The sequence below is a fragment of the Mirounga angustirostris genome, unplaced genomic scaffold, assembly GCF_029215605.1.
Source record: "Mirounga angustirostris isolate CCGP_5_RB_7025 unplaced genomic scaffold, mMirAng1.0.hap1 SCAF_13, whole genome shotgun sequence".
Classification (NCBI taxonomy): Eukaryota; Metazoa; Chordata; class Mammalia; order Carnivora; family Phocidae; genus Mirounga; species Mirounga angustirostris.
Window position 1 is genome coordinate 65,295,969 of NW_026991721.1, and position 26,720 is coordinate 65,322,688.

General features: G+C 44.3%; 1 long non-coding RNA gene across 1 annotated transcript in view; it reads left to right on the forward strand.

The window, feature by feature from the left end:
• The window catches only part of LOC135362394 (uncharacterized), a 52,048-nt gene extending 25,790 nt beyond the window's left edge, over nucleotides 1-26,258 (forward strand). Inside the window, exons 5-9 of the long non-coding RNA XR_010407019.1 lie at nucleotides 308-386; nucleotides 21,039-21,169; nucleotides 24,458-24,638; nucleotides 25,472-25,594; nucleotides 25,896-26,258. This is a non-coding gene — a long non-coding RNA (uncharacterized LOC135362394). The remainder of the gene's footprint in view (nucleotides 1-307; nucleotides 387-21,038; nucleotides 21,170-24,457; nucleotides 24,639-25,471; nucleotides 25,595-25,895) is intronic.
• The last annotated feature ends 462 nt before the right edge of the window (nucleotides 26,259-26,720 follow it).

Below are 26,720 nucleotides of genomic sequence, written 5' to 3' on the forward strand. Positions count from 1 at the left end.
GGGCAGAGGTGTCAGGGGGCTAATTCCTCATGCAGGTAAGATTTATGTGGATGCCCAGGTGAAGGCTGTCATCATTGGACTGGAGAGATAACAGACCCATGGGACACTGACGAGATGGAATGGATTGGCTTGGTGCTTGGTTAGGTGAACAAAGGGAGGAATCAGAAGGACTCAGATGATGACCAGGTTTCTGGCCTGGGAAATGGGTGGCTATTCACTGAGATAGGGAATATGGGGGGACAGGGAGGCTTGGGGAAACATGGTGCAGGATATTAACTCTATTTGGGTGATGTTTTATCTATTTCAGCCTTTCTAAGCGACGCCAGAATCACCAAGGAAGTGAACGTCTCAAGCCACAGAGGAGTATATAAATCGTCCTGCCTTTGGTGAGTGGTACTAAATTTTGAATATACATACCAGACCTAAAATCTCTGCCTGAAATTGTACATGATCACACATTCTCTGGAACAACAACAATGAAGACAAATTTTTGTGCTTTGAAAAAATGAATACATTTCATTTTCTGAGGGCAAAAATGTGTCATTTAGAAACAGTGCTGCTAAGTAGAGTAGATAATCAATTTGGCTAATACCAGCTTTATGGAAGAATACAGTCACTGAGCAAAGCTCTATAATTTGGTGGAAAGTTTAAAACTTGGACCCACAGCTTCAAATCCAGGCTTTTCCACAGACTAACCCTGTGACTCACTAATTCTATGGTTTTGGTCAAATTATTTAACCAGAGAAGTTAAGGAATAATAATAAGCATTTCATAGGGTTGTTGTTCAAACGATCTGTGAATTTTAAAGATTTATTTACTTACTTTGGGGGCGGAAGGGCAGAGGGAGAGAGAGTCTCAAGCTGACTCCCTGCTGAGCATGGAGCTTGATGTGGGGCTCCATCTCATAACCCTGAGATCAGGACCAGAGCCAAAATCAAGAATCGGTCGTTCAACCAACTGAGCCGTCCAGGCACCCCAGTGATCTGTGAATTTTAATATTGTAAACATATTATTTTGAGCTGGATGGTGTCAAGTGCCTTGTCTCATTTGTTCCTTTTTTATTCACACATTCATGTACTCACTTCATTCATACAGTCAGAAACACCTACTATAAGTAAATACTATGTGTCAGCACTAAGGCAGACCCAGAGGATAAGAAATTTATTAAGATGTGGTCCCTCATAGTCCAGTGAAGATGAGAAATTAAAAACAAAAGCAGAGAACATAACAATCAGGCAGGTTAACAGTTTGAAAGAGAAATGAGGAGAGACTCAATTAGGGACGGGGGAAAGCAGAGATCTGACACACTTAGAAGCTAGACTAACTAGGGGAAGGGAGGGAAAAATAAAATAAGACACAATCAGAGAGGAAGACAAACCATAAGAGACTCTTAACTATAGGAAACAAACTGAGGGTTGCTGGAGGGGAGGTATGTGGGGGAATGGGGTAACTGGGTGATGGACATTAAGGGGGGCACATGATGTAATGACACTGGGTGTTATATGCAACTGATGAATAACTGAACTCTACCTCTGAAACTAATGATCCACTATATATTAATTAATTGAATTTAAATAAAATAAAATTCTGGAAAAAAAAAGAGCTAGTCTCACTCACATATGGTGATTAATCATTGGTAGAGGATGAGGAAGTAAGAGTAACCTAAATTGACTCCCAGGTTTCCAGCTTGGGCAAATGGAAGGATAAGGGTGGGTTATTTCCTTGGATGGTGTGAAATGGGTCTTGACAAGGGGTGGGAATGGGAGGTGGTGAACTCAATTTGCACTCAGTGGAGTTGAGGTGCCTGTGGGGGTCATCTGATGGCGGGGAGGGGAAGCCATAGACAGGGATCAGATGCTTAAGGAAGAGTGCAGAGTGGGAATAGAAGGGGACTGAAGACAGAACTCTGGACAAGACCAATACTGAAATAGTAGACAGAGGAAGAGAAAATCACAAAGACTAAGAAATAACACAGAAGTGAAAAAAGAAAGAGAAAGTAACATTGTGGAGACCATGTTTGGGAGGAGTGAGTTTCAAGGCAAGGGTGGCCACCTGGACCCATGTGATTTGTCAATTTATAAATATAACCTTGGACAGAGGAGCAGCAGTGGATTGGTGGGGGATGAAGCCACATTTCGTGGCTTGAGGAGTGAGTGGGAAATGGAAAGTGGGGACAACGAGGGATGAGAATTCATTTGAGAAGTCTGATATGATGAGGGTGGAGGTGTGACTGTAGTCTAAGGAAGGAAGAATGGAAGGTGAGGAGGAGGGTGGCCCAAGATGTGATTGGAGAAGTAGTCAGGGGCTAGAACATGTGGAGTCCAGAAGGCCACAGGAAGGAGTTTGGATTTTTATTAGCAATGCCTTGGGAATCATTGAGGAGCATTGAACAGTGTGATTAGATTCCTCTAGCTCCTCAAAGGATGGCAAAGGAAGGGAAAACCTGGGTTTTGAGTTTCTCGAGGTAGAAAAGGTCCTTGATGTGGCTCTGGCAATAGATGGCTAAAGAGAATGGCCCAAGGCCAAGGTCATCAAAGCTGGGAGGCCAAAGGTGTTGGGAGGTATGCCTACATGTATGTTGATATATCTGTAACAGGGTCAGGAGTTGGGAGAGTGAGAGGAAAGGTCTTGGGGTGAAGGAACAGAGAAAGGTATATCAATGGAAGCAATATTGTGATTATAGGGAAGGCTTGCATTGGAGCACTGATTGGGGAGGAGAGGGATGAATGACCCTGTGACTCTGATCATGTCCCTTCCCTGCTCAGAATTCTTCAAAAGTTCCCTGTTACCCACTGGAGAAAGTGCAAACATCTTAGCCCTGCCCTGCACAAGGCATCTTAACAGACTCATCTCCTACCTCCACCCTCCCCTGGGACTATTTGAACTGCTTGAGTTTTGCTGTTCACACCCCTCTCCCTTTGCATGCACTGATCCTTTCATCCCACATGTCTATCCCTTCTTCCCACCCTTGCAAGAACCTCTATTTACCCTTTATGACTTAATCAAATGTCATACTTCTACACACCTTTTCTCAAATGCTCCAGCCATTCAGGGAGCTGATATTTATGGAAGATCTAGCATGTGCCAGGCTCTGAGCAAGGCATATTCATTTGGTCTGCCCTCTGTGCTGCTCCATCCAACCTTTCCAGGTCTGCCAGCAGAGTAGAGATCGGCCCAGTGTTAGACCTTGCAGACTTGGCTCAATAATCACTGAATCTGAGAACCAGGCTCCATTGGAATTTCATCAACAGGAAGGGCTGGGCAGATTTCTTCTTATTCCCTTACCTTAAACTCAACCTCAGCAGATTTTACAGCTATAAACAACAAAGGGTACTTAATGTGTGAGATGCATTGGTCTGTGAAGCACTGTTTCTGATTCATTAGGAAGTTATGGTCAGGTTTTATTGCAATACGTGCTTCCTATTTTGATTTCTGGGTATCTGTGTGCACAGCCCTGTCTGTAGCTAGACACCAGATGATTTTTCACCAAGAGTCATCTGTTTTGCTCTAGGCAGAATGGAAATAACTGAGAGACTCTGTTTGGGGGGCATTCCTCTTGTGGCAGAGATTACATGTTGGGTGACGCAAGCACTCAATCTGAGGCCAATATTTAGTTAATAAATATTTCTTGAGATGAGCACTGTGCCCGGTTCTGAGCTGGACACAGTGGAACAAAGATAAACTTGGACCCAGCCCAACCATCAGGGCTGTTGTTCCTTTCTCTGCAGCAGTGTTCTTCCCCTTGATCTCCTCCTGGTCTGGGCACTCTTACTCATTTTTTGGCTGCTAGCCTAAGCCTCCTTTTTCTGGAAAGTCTTTGATGGGCCCCAGTAGATATGGTGAGTTGTCTATCCAAAACCATTTTTCCTTCTTCCTTATGAATCAACTCTGGTTATATTCTGGATAGCATCGTACACAGCTGATGGATTGCATTTGCCAGTCTCCCTTACATTTAGGGGTGGCTATTAAAATGTAAGAGGAACAGGTTGGGTGAGGTTTCTGGCAAATAGCCTTAAAAGAGGAGACTTAGCTGAGAGGTGCCTTCTATTTGCCCTCACTCCTGTTCTCCAGCTTCATTTCTGGGCCTCAGATGTGATGGATGGAGCTCTTGCAGCCATTTTGAATGATGAAGGAATCCAGAAGATATAAGACCCATTAAAAATGACAGAGAAGAACAGGGAGCCTGGAAACTATTCTAAAAGTGCTGGACTGCCTACCTCTGTATTTCTTCATTTCAGAGAAACAAACAAACCTCATATTAAGCCATCCTTATTTATTTTGCCTGTTCTGTGCAACTGAACCTCATCCTAACCAATACAGCCCCAGACTGCTTTATCCCCTTATCCTGATTGATTTTCCTTTATAGCATTTACTACTACCTGACATTTTTATTGTCTGTGTCTCCCATTAGAATGTAAGCTCCATGAGAATTTCTCAGAGTCTAGGACAGTGCCTGGCACACAGTATATCCTCATTAGAAAGCTGCAGCACTGTTATTGTGGTTCTACATGCCCTTCTGTCATCATACTCATTGCACTTGCAGCCATACTCTTAATATCTATCTTCCCCAGCAGACTGTACACCCATGTAGACAGGGGATATCTATTTGCTTTCTGTTGTATCACCAGCATCTAACTTAATGCCAGCGTATCAGTGATCAATAAAAATGCAACAAGTGGAGACAATTTTTCTTTGCTAGAATCCTGGGGAAGCCAGCCTGGTTTGCCAGGGGTGGTCCCAGTGAGGGAAGCAATCCACATAGGGGTGGGAGCGAGAACTGGACGGTGTCTTCCAGAGAGCTGGAGGCACTGAAGAAGATGTCTTGGAAAGATCCTGGGTTGGAAGTTGGCCAAGGTTCTGGAAAAAGATGGAGTGAAAAATATGACAGGTGCTTGATGAGATCTTTCCATCTGAAGGGAAGTTGCTAAATGCTTGGAATTCCTGATCTTGTTGGATTAGTTGTTGAAAATATTGAAGGCATGCAATTATGAGGGCTGTGTATGGGAACTGAAATAGTCTAAACACAGGAGACGAGATAGGGAGAAACAGCAGGAAGTAAGCCACGAGGATCACAGAACTTTGGTGGAAGACTTCAGACTGCCTGAGGGTCAAAAATTCGTTTCTGGATGAAGCACAATTTCCCATGGTTATGAGGTGAATTATGTCCCCTCAAAAAATATAGGTTGAAGTCCTAACCCCTAGTACCTCAGGATGTAACCCTATTTGAAAATACGGTCTTTACAGAAGTGATGAAGTTAAAATGAGATCATTAGGGTGGGCCCTAACCCACCCTGTAAAAAGGTGTTCCTATAAAAAAGGGAAAGTTGGACAGAGACAGGCATGTGCAGAAGGGAGATGATGTGATGACCATGGAGGATGACCATGGGATCGGAGTGATGCGTCTACAAGCCATGGAACATCAGGGAGTGCCGATGGACACCAGAGGCTGTAAGAGGAAAGAAGGACCTCCCCTAGACCTGTCAGAGGGAGCATGGCCCTACCGACACCATGATTTCAGACATCTGGCCCCAGAACTTCGAGACAATGGTTTTTGTTGTTTTAAGCCACCCAGGTGGTACAGCTTTGTTATGGCAGCCCTTGGGGACTCATGGATCTGTGAACAAGGGATACCCAGCTGACACCTGGCTACAAAAATTAATTGAATTGCATTGAATTAGTGATACTTCCTTTTTGGTGGGGTGATAGGTGACACACTGTGTCCCAGGCGCTGTGGCAGCATAAAGGAAATGGACCTAATCCTGTCTGAGGATGTCAGGGAAGGCTTCACAGAGAGGTACCATAGAGTCTTACTAGATGAGTAGCTGTTCATTGAATAGGTAAAGAGAGAGGGAATTTCAAGTTATAGGAACAGACTGGGCAACAACATGGGAGGGACTCAATCATGAGTGTGTTCAGAAAATGACTGTTGATTTTTTATGCAGAGTGTAAGTTACCTGCAAGGGAATAGTAGAGAAAATACTGCAGGGCATAGCAGGGCCAGGTTAGGAAAGGCCAATATTTCTAGATAAAGAGCTTGGATAGGGGTCCCTGGGGGGGGCTCAGTCGGTTAAGTTCCTGACCCTTGATTTCCGCTCATGTCATGATCCCAGGGTCCTAAGATGGAGCCCCTACGTCCAGCTCCTTGCTCAGCGGGGAGTCTGCTAGAGATTCTTTCCCCATCCCTTTCCCTCCCCCTGCCCTTCCCCCCACCCCTCACTTGTGTTCTCTCTCTCAAATAAATAAAACCTTTATAAAAAAGAGCCTAGATAGCATCCTTTAGACAATACAGAGTCACTGAAGGACTTTAGGCAGCAGAATGATATTATTTCATCTCTGTTCTAGAAGACTAACCTCATGGCAAAGAGGAGGATGGGATGGAAGGATCAATGAGGGTCAGGAGAGTTGCTGCAGTGGTTGAAGGTGATAATCATAATAGCTTACTCTTCCATTAGCATTTTATCATCTACATCTGTATCCACTTTCTTTTTTTTTTTAAGATTTTATTTATTAATTTGACAGAGAGAGACACAGCGAGAGAGAGAACACAAGCAAGGGGAGTGGGAGAGGGAGAGAGAGAAGCAGGCTTCCCGCTGAGCAGGGAGCCTGATGCGGGACTCGATCCCAGGACCCTGGGATCATGACCTGAGCCGAAGGCAGACGCTTAACGACTGAGCCACCCAGGCGCCCTGTATCCACTTTCTAAGCTTTGCTACTGCTTCCCCAAAGCTTGAGGAATAGGTGTTAATGATAATTATCCAGGTTTTGAGTTGGAGAAACAAAGAAACTTACAGTCTAGACAGGAACATAAACCTCTCAGTGGGGGACAGAAAGGGGAGTGGTCAAGTGCATGGACTCTGGCACAGACTCTCTATCAGAATGGGCAATTCTGTTTCCTAGCTGGGTGACGTTGGACAAGGGACTTAACTCTGGTCTCAGGCTCTTGATCCATAAAATGAGGATTAAGATAACAATTACCCTCTGGTTGTTGCAAAGATTAGGTGAGTATATAAAGAGGCCAGAAAAGTGCCTGTCGTAAAGCCCGTGCTAAAGAACTGCTATTACTAGAATTGTTTTGAAAGGTGTGATGGTTAATTTTATGTGTCAACTTGACTGGAACGCAAGCTGCCCAGGTATTTGGCTAAATGTTATTTCTGGGTGTGTCTGTGAGGAGGATATTTCCAGATGAAACTAACATTCAATTGGTGCACTTAGTAAGGCAGACTGCCCTTCCCAATGTGGGTGGGCATCAGCTAGTCTGTTGAGTGCCTGAATAAAACAACAAGTTGGAGGAAGAAAGAATTCATCCCTTCCTGCATGATTGCTTAACCTGGGACATCTATCTCATTCTGTCCTTGCTGTTCCTGGTTCTCAGGCTTTCAGACTCAGAATGAGTCACTCTACTTGGCTTTCTTAAGTCCACAGCACACAGACAGCAGACTGTGGGACCTCTCAACCTCCATACAACATGAGCCAATTCCTTATAATAAATCTCTTCCCATATATATCTCCTATTGGTTCTATTTTTCCGGATAACCCTTACTAATTTAGGACGGCATTTACAGAGGGCTATAGAAGAGGAGAATGTTACTCCACCTGGAGGAATTTGGAAAAGCAGAGGAGAAAACACCTAAAAGATGTATGTGAGTGGGGTGGGTGGCAAAGAGGGGGAAAGGCATTCCAGACAAGGGGAACAGAGAGTATGAAGGCATGGAGAAATAAGCCCACCATGGTGTGAAATGTAGGGTATGCATGAAGTTGGTGGGGAGGACATGATAGCACACGATGGGGCACATGATGTTAGCATGAGAATGGGACCAGCTCTGGAGATCCTAGAGTTGGAGTGTGTACCATCATCAGATTTGTCATGTCAAAAGATAGCTGTGGTGGCCCCGTGTGAAGGGAAGAAACCACGTGCAGAAAGACCAGGGAGGAGGTAAGCAATGGCTTGGGGTCTGAACTAGCACAGTATCTATGGACACGAAGAGGAGGAAACAGATGTGAGGCATTTCTGATCTGGAACAGATGGAGCTGGATGCCTGGAGGTGGGCAGTGAGGATTAGAGAATTGAACAGGAGTAAAAGATGACAGATACCATTCATTTGGACAAAAAGTTGAGAGGTGTGTATGGACTGGGGATAAGATGATAAGTTGCTCTTTGGACATGCTGGATATGGGATGTTTTTCAGACAACCCGGTGGAGGTATGTGGAAGGCAGTTGCAAAAACAGGTTTAGAGTTTGGAAGGCAAAGTTGGGGAGGGTGATACTGATTGGCCAGCCATCTCCATGTGACCAGCAGCTAAAGCTATGGAATTAAAAGGTCTTGCCCAATAAGTACACCATGTGAAGAGGAGAGGGTATCAAACCTCCCACAATAGGTCATGGTCTCTTAACTTGGCTCATTCATCAAAATCCACACCCAGAATGGAAATATGGAACTCACCCGATATTTTCTTAACTCTCAGTATACAAAAGGAAAGGAACTGGGGATGACATAGGTTTCATTTTTGACTAGAGAGGTCCAGGAACCGAGGGACCTTGTACAGAATATCAAAGGGAATGAACAGCAGTAAATGTTCATTATAATAATACTTAATAATACCTGGCATTTAAAGAGCTCCTTTCTCCAAAGAACCGGAATCTCTGCTCACACATCATGAATCTTCATAGAAAATTTAGAAGGTCTGTAAGGGGCAGAGGAGATTTTATTAACTTTTGATACACAGGAACAATGGGGTTCTGAGAAGACCAGAAAGTTCTCTTGAGCACAGAGCCAGAGAGCATTATGGTCTGCCACCTGGCTCCAAGCCCCCTCTGTGTGGCCAGCACGCTGACCCTGTCTCCTTGTCTAGATCTGACAACACCATCACTTGCGCTCCTGATCTTATATCCCACCTCAAGCCAGCCCAAGCCCAGAGGATGCCTGTGTTCCAGAAGACAGCCAGTTCCAACAAAGCATTCCCCAGTGGAGAAAGTATAGGATTTAGAGTCAGACATACCGAAGTCCTGTACAGCTCAGACCCTGAGCAGTAAGGGTCACAGCTGCTACTTATTAACTGTGTGATGCTGGGCTTGTCATTTTCTATTTTTGGGCCTCAGTTTTTCTAGCCTCAAAATGAAGGTGACACCTGGTACCTCAGGGTTGTATGAAGATGTGTTCATTCAACAAATGTTTATTGAGCATCTGCTGTGTGTCAGGCATTGTTCTAATTTCTTAGGATACAGGAAACAAAACAAAGGTCCCTGACCTTGGGCTCTTACCTTCCTAGGAGGCGAGGGTGGGAAGGCAGGAGAGACAGATGATCAATAGTGACATAGTGAAGGAACAAGTTATCTGCTATGTTAGACGGTGATAAGCTGCAGGAAAAGGAGAGAGAAAGTTATATGTGGCACTAGGCACGCTCTGGCCAGCACACAGTAGGTCCTCCAGGAATCGACGCTGCTAGTATCATAATTAAGCAAAGGTGAAGGGCCCAAGGCAGAATCACAAGCTATACATTTTTATGAAAACGTATCTATCTCTTAAACTTCAATCAGAAGTAAGCAGAGGGCGCCTGGGTGGCTCAGTCGGTTAAGCGACTGCCTTCGGCTCAGGTCATGAGCCTGGAGTCCCGGGATCGAGCTCCGCATCGGGCTCCCTGCTTGGCAGGGAGTCTGCTTCATCCTCTGACCCTATCTCCTCTCATGTGTTCTCTCGCTCTCATTCTCTCTCTCTCAAATAAATAAATAAAATCTTAAAAAAAAAAAAAAAAAAAAAAAGAAGTAAGCAGAAAAGTTGCCAGGGAAGGATAAGAGTAGATTACAAAGTGAAAAAAAAAAAAAAGACCCGAAATGCTTTCAAGTGATGTGTAATCAGCTGCATCTATTCTAATGACCACTAATTAAGCTGTCTCTTGCAGGCTCCCAGAGAAAATCACTTGCCCAAACAGGTAGACTATGAAATGCAGGTTATAAGACCTTCAGCATTTAAATTGAGTTTCATTTTTACCATAACTCAGGGAGCCGTTTTGGAAAGGTTAGGCCATTTTCTCTCAGCAGGCAACCTTCACAAGTGATCATGTAAAATACCTGGGTGTTCTTAGCTGTATTTTTATGGAAAAGTGAACCCTATGTCAAGGACATCTCCTCCTACACTTCATCCATGATGCCTTCTTTGGTTGACATAAAGGGGCTGTGATCAGAAGTTTGGGTCATTCACTTATTAGTTTGGCCAGCAAACATTGATGCAATTAATCATAAAAATGAGAGTTAAAGGTCCTTCAGCATGATCAGTTGTCATGTCGAACATTTATGTGCAATGCCTAATTTAATGTTCTCAACAACCTATGGGTAAGTGTCTTTTCGATGAGGAAATTGAGGTATATAGAGATTATGTAACTTCACATGGTCAAATAGCTAGTAAGAAGTGGAGTAGGATTCAAACCTGGGTCTGAATGACTATGGAGTGTGCATATTTGACCACTATTATGAATGACAGACCTCATGCTAAACCAAGTAAGGTATGGTTCTGGCCTTGGAGGACCTTGTTATTCAATGGGAGAGACATATATAAGCAAACAAATACTTGTAAGGCAATATATAACCTAGACGTGATAAACATGCTCTGGGAACCTAGAAAAAAAGAACGGCCTACTCAGATGGATTACACTGGGGAAATTTTCCAGAAGTGATATTTAAGGTGGGTGTTGATGGATGAGTAGGAGTTTGTCTGGAAGCAAAGGGCAGGGCATGAAGGAAAGAGCATATTGAGCAAGTGTTCTCTAACTCTACAGCCCATGCTTTAAACACTGTGCTAAACTACCTACCTCCATTCATGTCATAATTAGTCAGATGTTTGCTGAGTATTTTCTTGTACACTCAGGTCTTTTTGGGTAACAAAAAGGAAACTGGCTTGAGTTCATATCAATAACCAACTTAGAGAGTTCAGGTCTTACAAACACATGTTTTCCTTGCAGATTCTGCCCTGAGGATTTTGAAATGAGTCATTTATCTCAACTGTGCACAAGGAGACAAGAAAGCTCTCAGAGGCAAGGTGCACAGTGTGCTGGGCACTTGTCTGGGTATCCCAGAAACTGCTCACGTTGGGCTCCAACTCCGAAGCTCCTCAGTGAGGTGCCCAGCAAACCCTCCAGACAACAAGAAGTTAGTAACAGGGGAGAGTTTACAATAGGGTTGATGCAGGACTCTCAGAACCAGTGGTCAGTGGGAACGTAGTGAAAATCACTTGTGTTCTGGACTTGTACTTGTCTCTAGTGCGAGGAAAATGATGGCAATGGGAACCACTTAAGCCTTGTCCCCCCAAGTGGGTGGTTTATTATAATAGAGTTCCTCTGTTGTGTGTTTGCATTTCCACTGAGTCTCACCCGTCGCAGAGCAGAGCTAGGCTCAGTACAGATGGTCCCGTACGAAGGAACGCCATAATCAAAATGAAAGCCCTTATGTAAACCTTGAAGCAATTGGGCTCGGGTGTGGAAATTGAACAAAGATTACATAACATCGATGGCAGGTCTGGGAACACAGTTGGTATTCAGTAAGTGTTTGCTGAATTAAGTAAATAAATAGTATATTAAACAAATAAAACAAATAAGTTAACTAAGTTGATCTGATCGTCTCTCAGTGTGGACATTTTAATTACATTAATGGGTTATTTCTGATTACAAAAGGACAAGGAATCAAGCATGCTCCCACCGTGGTGGGAGCATGGACGTACTCCTGAACAGCTGGAGTGCAGCGGTGGAGGAGGAGATGATACCCGATGAGGCAGGGGAGGGTGGGAGATCCCGACTCCTAATGAAGGAGTTGAGAGCAATGGGAACATTCCTGGGGTTTAGGTAGGGGGTGATTTATGGGACCACTGGCTGCTAGATGGAGAATGGATTGTAGGGAGCAGCAGTCGACACCTGGAGAGCTGGTTGGGAGAGCCCTGCAGGCTCCTGCTGGGGGACTGAGGGACTGGGGACTGGGAGGGGAGCCAGGGATTAGAGAATGGGCAGGTGGGACCTATAGGGCTTGAGGGCCAGGGAGAACTTGTCATTGACTCCTGGGATTGTCACCTGAGCAACCCATGGCTGATGGTGTCATGTGCTGAGATGGGGAAGAGAAGGAGATGACAGTGTCTGGAGGGAAAGGTCAAGAGGTTGGTTATAGACCCACTCATTTTTTTGATTGCTTGAGTGACATCCAAATGGAGACTGCAGGCCCTGAATATGAGGGTATAGCCCAGGGGAAAGGTTTGAACTAGAGTGTGTGTATGTGTGTATGTATATTATATTAAGCAAAAATAGATTATGCTTTCATACTATACAGCAACCTGTTATTTTGATCTAAAACACCGCTTGCACATACTCTTCTGACACCCTATACAATTTTTAAATTCTTTTTAATGGCTGCATGATATTCCACCATAGGGATATACCACTTTTTTCTAACTTAAACTTTCAAATTATGAAAAACAGAAAAGTACAAAATCTATAACAGATATCCATGCACCCATCACCTAGGTTTAATAGACGTTCACATTTGACATATTAGACTCAGATCCCTTCATTTTGGACTTGAAGAAAAAAAATAGTTCAGATATAACTAAGACCCAACTCCCATCCCTCTGCCTCCCTTCCTTCATCCCTTCATCCTTCTCTAGAGCTAATTAACTGTCCTGAGGTTAGTATGCAGGATTTCTGGGCATGTTTTTGTACTTGCTGACATGTGTTTGCTTCTGTAAATAATATGTAATATAGTCTTATTTTAAAATTCACCTAAATTGCTTCCTGGAGTTATATATGCCCTTTTGCAACAGTATGTGTCACTTCACATTATATATATGATACTTATCCATCTTTAAAAAGCCCTCTATTAGCAGACACTTTAATTTTATTTTTAACCTGCATTATTCCAACATGAATATAGGGTGGTTTCCACAACCTGGGGGACATAAGCCTGAAGCTCTTCAACCAGGTGCCAAGTGTGAACACTGGCATGAGAACCACTACATGTTTACTTCCAGAGCCTAACACCGCAATGCCAGTCTTGGATATTAACCCGCGATGCCCAGAGCCGGCCACACGGAGCAGTTGTTATATAATGTCACGTTCTGGTAAGAATGCAACGATGCTGCTCTCTCATCACGTCGGCTCAGAACAGGAACAAAGCTGTTGAATGAGAAGGTCAGAGCACAGCCCAGGCTATTTTCTGGGTTGGGCGTGGATGGAGCTGTTTGCTCGCCTTGGCCCCTCTTCATCTTGGCCCTTTTAAACCTTTCTTAATTGCTTGACTCTGGAGCCGACCAGCCAGTTCTTACATCAAACACTCATCCTGCATCCACAGGACTTCTCTCCTCCTCCTCCTTTTTTTCTTTTCCTTTTTAATGTACACCCAGCACCTCCCAGCTTTTTTAAAAAAACTTCTGAATGCTTTCAGTCTCAAACAAAGCTTTATAGATTTCTTGGCAGGAAATCCAGAGTGGAATTTGCCATTAAATTTTAGTAAAGCAACTCTTCAAACAACATGTACTGAACAATCAAACACTTTTAAATGTCAATCCCCAACAAAAGCATGCATTGTCCCTGGAGAGCCCCAAGGGGCACTAACCTGCTTGGAGTAGGAAGAGTTCACAGAAACGTAACCTATTTCATTTCACAGGTTGCCTGCTGTACAGAACTTTCCACACTCTATCAAAAGTAAGGCTTCCTGATAGCACATTTCAACTCAAAGTAGCTCCTTAATGGGCGACTTTTGCTCCTCTTAGGGCAAAGTGACACTACTTTTGTTTTTTCCAGTTGAGAAAGTTTTTTCATAATGACAAAGTCAAATAGAAAGTGTAATTTTGCTCCAACTCACACTTCTCTGCTTCTAGAAAGTCTTACCTAATATTTATGGAGCATTTACTCTGTGCCATGGACTGCTGTCTCAAGCTTCACAACCCTATGAAATAAGTTGCCACTATCCCCACTTTCCAGGTACGGGAACTGGGGCATAGCAAAGTTAAGAAACATGTTCAAGGTCATAGGGCTTAGAAGAGAGAGAAGCAAGATTGAAGCTCAGGGAGTGGACCTCAAAGCTCATGTTCTCAAGTTGTACTGATTTAAGGAGTTCTAAAAAAAGCTTCCAAATTTTCAATGACATAGAAGAGAAGACTAACCTGTAATAAGCACCCACTATGGGCTAATATTACACCCATGTTCTCTCTCTCTCTCTCCAGAAAAGAGAGAGAGAGAGAGAGAGACAGCACGCGAGTGGGGGTAGGGGGTATGGGTATAGGTAGAGGGAGTGGGAGAGAATCTCAAGCAGGCCTGAGGCGGGGCTCAATCCCACGACCCCGAGATCATGACACCAGCTGAAATCAAGAGTCGGACACTTAACCAACTGAGCCACCCAGGTGCCCCCATGCTGTCTTTTTAAAGTTTCTTCATATCTTTATGAGTTCTGTCATCTTCCTCAATTCATACACGAGGAGATGGAGTCTCCAAGGCTCACCTGCAGAGGACGGAGAAGCATCTGGCTTAGGATCTGAACCCAGGTTCAGTAGAGAGAGCCAGACCATCCTGCCTCTCTAGAAAAGGATTGAGTATGTGGAAGATCCTCAGTAATGCCTTAGATTTATAAGTCTTTTCCCTCTTTTGCTTCCTCTTCCTAATGCAAAGGGTACACATATGATTCAGTGGGAGAATGTTTGACTTGTAAGAGTTTAAAAATTTGTTTGAATGAAGTATTAATTTATGGCCCAAATGTCAGAACCTGCAAATAAATCAGAATGTCTTATTGTAAGAGAATAAACAAGAGACCAGCTGGTGGAGAAGACCTTCTGTGACTCTGATGATTTCCCAACCCTACAACTGTCTATTCCTTCAGTGTCGTTGGAGGGATACACGGCATGTGCATCTATAACATAAGTCAGATACCCACACACATGCAAAACCATCCAGCTCTCACCTTAACCCTACGCCCCCAGCAATTGGGACTTTCATTTCCCTTATTTTGGATGTTCTTCAGAATGTTCTTAATAAATCCCCACACAAGTTCAGCGTCCTCCCAGTGAGTTATTTGGTACATGAGCCAAAGTTATGTAAGTTGACAAAACAGAAGAAAGAGACTGTGTGAAACTAGGTGACAGGATGATGCAACCAGTATGGGAGCCGCTGGTCTTTGGTTGCTGGTTGGGCTCCAGCGCAGGTGAGGAAGGCAAAGCCTCACCTTTGTTTTCTTCAGGCTCCAGGGCAACTGTCAAGGGAACTTGGTCAAGGGAACTCTGATCAAGCTAACCTGTGGGGGAGGTCCTGACCCCTGGCAAGGTCCCGGTGCACTCTCCTTGGAGGAGGTCCCCAAGGCGGTGGGTGGGGCCGCCAAAGAGAGGCTGCAGCCCCCTCTGTCAACACGCGGGGAGGATGTGTCATACGTTGTTTCAGTCTCCAGGGCTGGCTCTGCGCATTCAGGAGGAGAAATGGAGAAGGAGGGGCAGGTGAGGGAAAGAATTTGTTCCAGCTCCAGAGCTGGCTAGGAAACGTTGCTAGAAATGCAAACAGAGGGAGTTTTTGCAATAAAGGGTGCTCTCATCACGTTTTAAAGGTGTATGTGTCCATAATAAAAATACTCAGAGAAAAAAGTGGCCCCGAGTAGAGTGTTCACGCTGCCGTGGAAACAAAGAAGCCTTCAGCTGCTCCCACTCTCTTCACTCAGGAAGTGTACCTGGCCCCAGGTGACTCAGCAGAGCCTCTTTTAATGGATGCAGAACCCCAGAATACACTCGACAGACTTTCTCTGAGCTATGGGCACTAAGCAGCGAGTTGGACTCCCGGTTTTCGTTTTTCCCCACCCAAGAGCAGAATACAAACTACTCTTGAATTCCAGCAGAGAAGTCTTGTTGAGGGCTTTGAGGAGAGTGAGAGCCGTGGAAGGGCGAGGCACTTGGACAGCACATAAAAGCTGAGTTGACCCAATTCTAAAATTCTCATTTTGCCAAGTACAGACTTAAGTCTCCCTATTCCCGAGCAGCTTCGTGACACTTACGACATACACATTTTAAAGCAACTGCACTCAAGATCTTTTCACTCCATGGGAGGTGAAATTGTTTACTTTTAAAAATCTGACACACAGAGCAAAAAACCCAATTGCCAATTGAGTTTTGAAGTCAAACTTTTCAGGATTCAACTAGGGTGGCCTGGGCACCTTGTGGCTCTTAGAGACATCTCCCAGTTCCCGTAGGGAGAACAAAGAAGCTCATCATGACCAGGAGTCTGGGAAGCATGCAGGCTTCAAGCAAGATGATGTCTTAGAAGACAATGTTAGTGCTTGCTGGCCCCCAGGCTGTGTTTTGTAAGTGTTTATAGGCTTACAGAGGAAGAAGCCATTCATGGGGTGAGGCCAGGGAAGTTCACATTTTGTTTCCCTCATCCCAGTGAGTTTTCTCAGTTGAGGGGGGAGGGGAATTTTTTCTAATTTATTTCTGTATCTCCTCAATGGAGTGGCTTGGTACACAGTTGGGACTCAGGTAATGGTTCCTAAATGCATTAAAGAATACTCTTTTTTTTGAGATTTATTTATTTATTTTGAGAGAGAGAGAGAGAGAGAACCAGAAGGAGGGACAGAGGGAGAGGGAGAGAGAGAATCTCAAGCAGACTCCACGCTGAGTGCAGAACCCGAGGCGGGGCTCAATTTCACGACCCTGAGATCACTACCTGAGCAGAAACCAAGAATCGGATGCCCAACGATCGGCACCACCCAGGCACTCCTAAAGAATACTCCTGATTAGACTTTTGGCAATGAGTTTTGTGGTCGCTATTCCCCAGAAAAGGACAGGCCAACCACCTGAATCCACTGATCAACCTCAGCATGGGCAAGAGCGGGACGGTCAGCACTGTTGCCTCCTGATACGGTACGATGTGAAACACACAGCACCATCTCAAAGAATCATCACCAAAAACCCAAAGGAGTCAAATGTTTAGTGCCAACTTCTAGTTCGGAAGTGGGGTGGAGTGAGAGGGTTAGGTGCAGGGAGTGAGCAAGTTAAATTTCATCACAAGGAAACAGACTAAGAATGGGAGGGACATTCTTAGGACAGTGGATCTAGTTCTCTCAAGGCGTTGGTATCAAAAATCAAGGAGACACTTGGGAAAGAGAAACTCCCTAGCTTAAAAAGGTTTAAGAGACATAACGGCCAAATGCAGCGTGTGGGTTTGGAATTGTGATTCAAATATACCAATTGTTAAAAAAAAAAAAAAAATCAAGAAAGAAAAAAAGCAAGACAGAGAAATTTGAATACAGATTTGGTGTTAGGTGATATCAGGAGATTATCAAGCTTGCTGGTGTAAAAATGGTCCTGTGTCTAGGTAAAAAAAATTAAAATTAAAATTAAAAATTAAAAAACTGCATACTGGGGTGGGGAGTGAAATAACAGGGAGTCAGGAATTGCATTAAAAAAAGATAGATGCAGCCAATGCAGCAAAATCTTGCTAATTGCTGGGTACATGGATTCATTACACTGGTTTTTCTACTAGGTCATTATACAATTATACCACTGTAATTGTATGTTCAAAATTTTTCATTAAAATGTTAAGAAATTAAAAAAGGGCAGAACATATAAAGCAAAAGATTCAGTTTTTCCCTTGATCTTGCTACTCTTCCTTTTCTGGCTGCAGTCAATTTGGGCAACTCAGCTCTCTGGGGCCTTTTCAATCACGCCCAAACTGGAGGGTGAACTTCGCTTGCTCAGTGATCATTTACTAGCCTTTAGGATGATCATTTATTCTCTTTATATATTGGGGTCTTGAAAATAACTAGAACGAAGTCTTGACACACCTTCTCACCATAGTGCTAGACACTTTCGTCAGGCCCGGGGGTAGGCAGTGGGGGAAGAAGGAGGGCAATGCTGGTTGGGGGAGCAGTTAGAAGAGGCGAGCAGACCACCAGGCTTCACACCCTCATGAGGCTTACCCCCAGTTCTCTATGCAGTATCTCAGAGACTGGCTTAGAAACCAGCCTGCGGGGAGGGGAAAACCACACAAAAGACAAAAGCAAAACGAGGTAGCTGGGGGATAATGGGAAGACACCGATGTCGCAATGAAGGGTTGGCTTGGAGGTTCACCTTTATCATTAGTGGCTGCATGACTTGACCTCTCTCAGCTTCAGGAACTTCTCCACCCCCTTCCAGTGTACCTTGAGGAGTAGGGAAAGGACACTGGTGAAAATCCCTAGCCTGACAGCTACTTGGTGGAGAAGAATTCGATGTGAAGGTAGAAAGCAAATACGTACTGAGCATCTACTCAATGTGCCAGGAATTGTCAGAGGGAGCAGCAACATGAGGGTTAATAAAACAAGATGGTTGCCTTTAAGAAACTCATTTCTGCTTGGACTTGGTCGTGGTAGCAAACGGAGCAAGGACAAAATGTGTGAAAGTCACTTTGTTCTATGTTTTATCAGTTATCTCAATTTATCCTCACAAGGACACTCCAAGGTATTATTTACTTTACAAAGGAGGAAAACGGCTCAGAGATGCTCACTACATTTGCCAAGATCACACAGCTCCTATGGAACTGACTTGGGATATAAAATCTCCTCAAATCTCCCATCCTCTCTCCTTCTCCACAGTTAGAAGCCAGCCGTTAGGAACTTCCTCATCTTACCACGGCCACGCCACAGACCTGTCTATACCAGCCTCTAGCCTGTTCTTTTTCCTCTTCAATGGAGAAAGTGTGCTTCTCAGTATCACATGGATTCTGGGTCCTATAACTTCTCTTGGATCTGTATGTATGCTGTATGGATTATCTTCTTTCAGTTCCTGCTACTCCCACTGGGGCTGTCCCAGCAGACCCTTCCCATCAGCACTCAATGCTCCAGCCCCACATGCCTTTGTAGCGCTCATGCCATCCCTCAACTTCCTTCCACATGGAAGCTCCTTGAAAGAATTGTGTGCCCTGCACTGTGCTCTGTCTGCTTCCTCACTTCCTGTTCTCCTGACCCAGTCCATTCTGCTTTCTGCCTGTATCTCTCCACCAGAGCTGCTCCTGACAAGTTCACAAATGGCCTCCATGCTTCTCAATCCATTCTTGTGTGTGTTTTATTTCTTTATTTTTAAAATTTGCTCTTTATAGAGATAAATCATACTACTAAAGTTTGCTGCTACCCAGATAATTTTATCTTAAATGTAAAAAAAAAAACCCACCAAACTTTTAAAACCATTTTTATTGAGATATAATTCACATACTATAAAATTCATCCATTGAAAGCATACAATTCAATTGTTTTTAGCATATTCCCAGAATCATGCAACCATCACCACAACCTAAGTTAAGACATTTTTATTGTCCCCAAATAAACCCTTCACCTGTTAGCCATCACCCCCACTTCTCCCCTAGTCCTAGGCAACCACCAATGCACCTTCTGTCCCTAGAGATTTGCCTGTTCTGGACATTTCATGTAAATGGAATCATATGGCATGTGGGCTTTTAGGACCTGTTTCTTTCCCTTGACATAATGTTTTCAAGGGTCATCCATGTGACCACATGTGTCTTCATTCTTTCTCATTGTATGGTTATACCCCTTTTTGTATATCTGTTCATTAGTTCATGGATGTTCACCTATTATTCACTTTTTGGCTATTATGAATAATGCTGTTATTGACGTTCATGCACAAGTTTTTATATGGACATATGTTTTCATTTCTTTCGGTTATACATGTAGAAAGGGTTACTTGGTGACACCGTAACTCAACATTTAAAATCTGAGGGACCGCCAGGCTCTTGTCCAAAGCAGCTGCTCCATTTTACATTTCACCAACTGTGAAGGAGTGTTCCATTGTCTGCACATCTTCCCTCATGCTTGTTATCGTCTGTCTTTGGTCTTTATCCATAGCTTTTCTTTGTTGTTTATGATATTGGCATTTTGGAAGAATTCAAACCCTCTCCCCTTGGTGTTACTAGGACAGCCTTCATGTTAGGTTTATCTGATGTTTCCTCATGATGAGACTGCGGTTGCCCATGGTTGGCCAGGACACTGCATAGGTGGTACCATGTCCTTCTCATGATGTCTGTCCATCTGTCCCTCTTGGTGATGTTAACTTTCATCATCTGGTGGAGGTGTTGTTCAATTCTCCACTCTATAATTACTATTTTTTCTTCCTTGCAACTAATGAACATCTGTGGGGAAAACACTTTAAGATAGCTCAAATATTCTGCTCTTAGTCAAAATTTCCCCAAGATTTTGCTTCCATTATTGGTTCTTGGCCTAATCCTATTTTTATCTTGGGCAGTTGCAAAGTGAGCATTTTCCAGCTACAGCCCTCCCTCTGTATTTACCAGCTGGTTCTCCAGCAAGAGCTCTCCCTTCTCCATTTATTTATGTATCTGTTCATTAAAGGGCAGAACATATGAATTCCTATGTTTTCCAATGCTTTATTATTCATTACTGTACTTAACTGATTTAGCCAGTGGGAGTTCCTCTTCTCTGGCTCCTGTGTCCTTGAGATACACCCCAATCCTTCTCTCTTAGCTTTATCAAGGCTTAATTGACTAAATTGTGAGATATTTAAAGCGTACAATATGGTGATTTGATATATATCAGGAAAGGATTTCCAGCATCTAGTTAATTAGTGCATCCATCCCCTCATACTCATATCCATCTGTATTTGTATGTTCTTTCTTTTGTAGTGAAAACCCTGGATCTCAACAGCAATGTGTTCTCACTTCTCAATCTCACAATACATATCCAATAGCATCAGAATTGCTTCACCTGTATCATTACCATAAACAAACCTACGAAAAGGAGTTTAGGATTTACTTATAATTCTTAAAATTCATAGAAGTTTTTAATGGGCATAATGAGAAATCTGAAAAATATCCTGGGGACTCAGAAACCTTTGATAAAAATCTCTTATAAGCCTAAAATATAAGTTCAGTTCTTGGTTTGGAGTTGGATTTGGGGGTATTTTCTTTCTAGGGTGGAAAGGCAATGTAATTTCCTGAGAGTAGCCTTTAATTGAAGACATGTTTGCAAATCCACTGTGTGATCCCAGAACTCATTCAAATAGGCATTTATGCTCAACATGTCTCAGGTTTCACCTTGTCGGAACACACCGACAGACAGCAGAACCGCCAGCTACATTTTGTTAGGAGAGATGGTGCCAGCGGATCACGGCGGTGGATCCACTTGACTGCTCCAGGAAACAACACCCTGCTCTTTCAGGTGAGACTGTAATCCACTTACACCCGCCCTCTTCAAAAAAGCCACAGAAACATCAAAAATTGCCTTAAACTAGACCTAGGCCAATCTGGAGATAAACTCAATCCCTGACTACTCCCCCCGTCCCTTGTTCCATAATTACTAGTTTGCATTTTTTGACTCACTTCATTTATCATAAATTCCTCTACATTTGTTGACTTCTAGCCTTGACGGCAGAAATGCTTAGCAATTAAGAAAGGACTCAGAGCTGTGAACTAGGAGACCCTCCCAATCTGGATAATACAGATTGTAATGGGGTCGAGAGTTCAGGAGCCTAATAAATTCCTTTCCTCTTTTCTCACCCGTGTAATATACCAGTTGAGAGATAGGAGTCAAGCAGATGGAAATTGACATCTCTTCATTACCGATATATCTAGGTTGGAGGATGTTGGTGGGTGCTATGTTGTACAATCAAAACCCCTTTCAGGAAGGAAGGACTCATCCCCCCCAGCTGTACGGTCTTCCAGAAGATCACCTTCAGCTGACAGCCCTCTTTGGGAATTATCTTGGCTGAAGGAAACTATCTTGCCCAAGGTTTCACCTTCCAGAGGCAGCTTGCACCCAACGACTGATCCAACTTGGGAACACAAAGGCTTGGCCCCCTCGCTGCAATTTGGGACAGGTCTGTGGGGTCGCTGAGGCTTCTGTTGGGACTGCATTGCTGCTCAACCTCTCCCTCTACCCAATTTGCTTCCTCCTCCTCCCTTCCACAGGTATCAATCCCAAGAGCACTGCCTTATAAATTTCCTCCAGGCTAGTCTGAAAATTTGTCTCCAGAGGAATCCAGCCTGGGATGCATGCAGGCAGGGAAAGCATCTTGGAGGTTACATTTGACTGAGTTTTAGAGACTAAAAGTGAGACAGGCAAACCGACAGTATGTGTGATTCATTCCAGGGATCAACATAAGTGAAGACCAGAGAACTTAAAGACTCAGCTCAGGTGTCCTGAGTCCCATCTTTCTTCCCAGTCCCATCTAGACCCATCTAGGGCCTGACACAGTTTTGTTGTGTACTTCAGTAAGGATGAGTGAGCTTTTCCATTTATTTCAGATTGTGGATTGTGCTTGTTTGTTACAATGAAAGCACCCAAACAAACCATGCCAAACAGGAATAATAATGGCTATCATTTATTGAGCTCTTACTATGTGCCAGGCACTGTACTAAACACTTTATATATATTCTCCTATTTAGTTCTCCTAAGAGCCTCTAAGGCAAATACTATTGTTATTCTAATTTTATAAATAAGAAAACAGGCTTAGCCAAGTAAAAGAGACTTTGCTGTGCTCAAATATCCGGGGAGACTCTTGACCACCTACTATAGACTCCCTCAGACAAAGGATCATGAAGGAGAATGTATGAGAATGGCAGAATCCAGAGCGGGTTGTGACCTCTCTCGGATGTGCACGGGGGCCAGGCCTGGCCCGACAGCGGGACCTGCCTCAGGCAGCTTGTGGCTGGGAGGCCTGACCTTGGTGTGGCTTCTGCCTCTCCAGCTCGGGTCTGGGTGGCTGGTAAGCAGAAAGGCCTGGGAGCTGGGGAGAGAGCCATCGTTCTGAGGCTATAGAGAGTTGCTCCTACTCAAACTAAGAAACTTGATAGACCAGTTTTTCTTGCCTTTGGAAAAGAAGGTGCCAGCATAAGGCCAATGCTTAGAGATCATTCAGAGATGTTTTTTCAGGAAACAGTATGTGTTGAAGAAAGAATTGGGACTGGCAAGGCATAAGGGGAGGCCTTTTTAAAAAGAAGGCCTGTGTGTAAGTATCCCTTGCAGATGGGGTTTTGTAAACACAAGACACACCATGCCTCTTGGTTCTTTTGCGCAACCATCCAATCATGCCTTTTAACAATATCTATTGGGTACCTACTATATGCCAGGCATAGTTCCAGACAGGTCTGTGGGGTTGCTGAGTTGTTCTTAGTTTGAGTAGGAGCAACTCTCTATAGCCTCAGAACGATGGCTCTCTCCCTGGCTCCCAGGCCTTTCTGCTTACCAGCCACCCTGACCCGAGCTGGAGAGGCAGAAGCCACACCAAGGTCGGGCCTCCCAGCCACAAGCTGCCTGAGGCAGGTCCCGCTGTCGGGCCAGGCCTGGCCCCCGTGCACATCCGAGAGAGGTCACAACCCGCTCTGGATTCTGCCAGTTCACTCAGGCACAGCTGTGAACAAGACATTCAAGGTCCCAGCTCTCATGGAGCTCGTATTCCAGGGGGAGAGGAGAGAGCTACTTGGGTCCTAGCTATCTTCAGCCCTGCCAACTCCTGCTAAGCCTGGTTAGCCCCGTTGCTTGCTCAAGGGATGGTTCCTAGGGTTCTGCTAGATCACGGTCAAGGACAGGCTTGTCACCCGACTACAACCTCCTTGTGGTAGGAGACTGAATTCTATATCATTCTCTTAATGGAAAGGGCTAATGCCAAAGCCTTAGCCTTGGCCTGTGGGTAAGAGGACCCCACCAGGCCAGCCCCCATCCCTCTCTATCCTACCCCTGGCAGGAGCCGTGAGATTAGCCCAGATGACCCTTACACATGCATCAGATGCTACTCTGTGGATGGTTCTCCAACACCTGGGAACCTGCTGAGATGGTGCCTCTCATGAGCCCAGGCCTCCAGGCCCTGCTCCATGAAACCAAGTTCTTCTCCTCATCAAGGACTTTCTCTTGAGTGGTCAAGTCTGCTGAACTTGGGGCCCCTGTTCTTTAAGCCTAGAATGACCACTGGAGAAACAGGTGTAGTGTAGGAAACAGCACTGAAATAGGAGGAGACTGTGTTCCAATTCCGGGATTACCGCCTTCTAGCCGAGTCATTGGGCAAGTTGCTTGACTTCTCTCAATCAGTATTTTGGAATACGTGATAGTCCGTAATTCACAAGGTTGTGGTGAAGACTACATAAGATAATGTATAAGAAAGGCTCAGGCCTGTTGGAACATTTGGTAAACACTGGTTAGCTATCAAATATTAATTGAATGTGAAGTGATCTCAGATCAAAGTAGTCACTTTTTTGCTGGGCACCGAGGGAACTGAAGGAAGTAGGAAGCAACATCCCTGTCCCCAAGGAATTTCCCCTCGAGTTGGACTGTACTCTTGCAGAGTTTTCTAATGATACTCTCAAGGGCTCAACATTGCGAATAACAAGCATGTGGGTAAGTGTAAAGGGTAAGAATGGGCTTCATCTACATATGCAGAGAGAATTATAGACTAAGCAGGAAAACACTGAGGGACAAGTGGGCAACTTTGAGTCCCCATGCTGTATCTGGCAGGACACTTACCGGTGGGACAGAGACGCTATTCAGAGTAAAAACTTCTGAGTAATGGAGTGGGGGAATGGAAGCACCTCGCCTGGGAGTTCTCCTCTTTCTAGTAGGAGTTTGAAAGAAGGCTCTGTTCAGCACCAATGGCAAGAGGACATTCGCTGACCTTTGGCAATAGGCACCTGACCAGGTAAGAACTATAGCTTACACATCAGTGTGTTGTACAAATAGAAACAAAACCAGGGCTGGCCAGAGTTACAGAAGATGAAGACTTTGCAGGTGGAAGGGCACAGAGCTCACTGATTATGATTGTCTCAGTTCTCATACAGTGAGAGGACATGCCCTTGGCAACCAGACAGGATCATGGTAGAACAGGGCCCAGCATAACATGCAAGAAATCCATGGAGGAATAACAAGGATAACCCAATAAAGGAATATAGAACAGAAACAGGAAGAGACTGACAAAGTCACCGTGGCTTGTCCTTGTGGGGAGGGACAGGTAGCGAACAGCAGACTCATGTAGTTGTGTTAATTGTATACTATGTTTTCCTACTATAAATATATGCTTAAGTTAATAGTTTTGTAATGTAATGTGTATATAGTTTATCACATACAGTGGGCTCAGTCATTTTAAACAAACCATTTTGCTGATATAACCCCGGTCGATATTGCCAAGGAGGGGAAGTGAATGAGCAGGTCCCATGTTCATGGAAGTGACCTGGTTCCCGCTGTGGGTAGCCTAGTTGAGCTACTCCTTAGACGGTGGTTCTGACTGAGCGTGGAGTATGGGCTCCTCTCTCTAAAGAGGAGAACAGAATAATTGCCAGAGGAACCCACCATCCCGGTCACTCCTTGAATTTCTTCTTATATTCTCTGTAGTTGTGAAAACTGCAGTCAGCCCCATTGGTGGGGGCTTTTGGAATGTGACCCATCTGACCCTGCAGCAACTGGTTGCTTGGTTTTTTAAACATTGCTGAGATTTTTGACAAGTGATTTCATGGTTCCTTTATTCCTTTGTGTCAGAAACAGAATATTAACTCTACACTCTAACTTGGATGCACAGAGAAAATATCCTTTATTTTTCTTATATCTAAAATGGCCTTTCCTGCTTCAAACCCACAGCCAACTGGCTAGCAAAGAGAAAAGGTAAGTGTTCAAATTTAAGCATAACTCAATATTAAACCTCAAATTAAAGTTTATTTAGATTAACCTCTTTGGGATAAAATTGCTCAGTCCCTCAGATAAAATTCTTCCTCTGTCTCTTTTGTTCCCAAAGATGTGTCCAGACGTATCTATGAGAGGTGGTGGTGGTTTATGCAACCTCACGGCCATAGGGAAGAGTCAGGGTCTTTGTTCCTTGTCACATCCCCCTCGCCTCCCTTGGACTCAGCTTAGTCAGGGCTTTCAAGACCCTCTGACTGACTCCCCCTTACCTTGGCTCTCTCAGACATCGGAAACTCCTCTGATGAGACTCCCATTTGGCTTTGGCTTGAGTGTTTCCCTCAGTAGCCTAAGTACCAGGATCCCTCATCCTTGCCATGGTGATCCTTCTAGAAAACTCCTCCACTGGACTCCCAGGTATTTCTGAAACCTGTCTATACCACACTGGGGACAAAGATGACTTGGGAAAGTTGAGCCACAGGGCCTGCCTCTCCCTGACTCTGCTGGGCCATCGGGTGAGAGTTCGGTCCGCCGGCTCAGTGTATACAGCCTGGGATTTAGCCTCCTCCTCCCACTTCAATAGGTTGCAGAAAAGAGCCTCCAGTCTTCTTGGCTCTCCTAGACTTATCTAATACATGGCTCTCCTAAGTCCCCCAGGAGGTAACGGGCTGGAACAACAGCTTTGTTCTGCTACCTCCACAGGCTCCTTCTGTCTCCTGCTATTCCCTGGACCAGAAAGTGGAGGGCTTGTCTTTTGCTTCTGCTCCATTTCTTCTTGCACGGAGTGCAGCTGGCTCCCATCAGGGCAAGAGTCTCTTCTCCATCCCATGGAAGCACTCTCTGAGATGCTGATACCTAGGGAGAGAGACAAAAGAATTTGGAAAACCATCTCGCAAGATAGTAGCCTTGGTTGCAAAGCTATTGTCCTGGTGCCTAAATTGTGATTGCTGGAGCTGATTACTTCCTTGTTAATTCTTTTTACATTCTCTCCGTTTTTACATTAATCTTCTGGAGGCATTTTGTGATAAAGGTCATGTACTTGGGAAGGTTAGAAAGAAGAACAATTTTAAAGAATTCAAAATATGAATTATTCTTCTTAGACCTGCTTCTC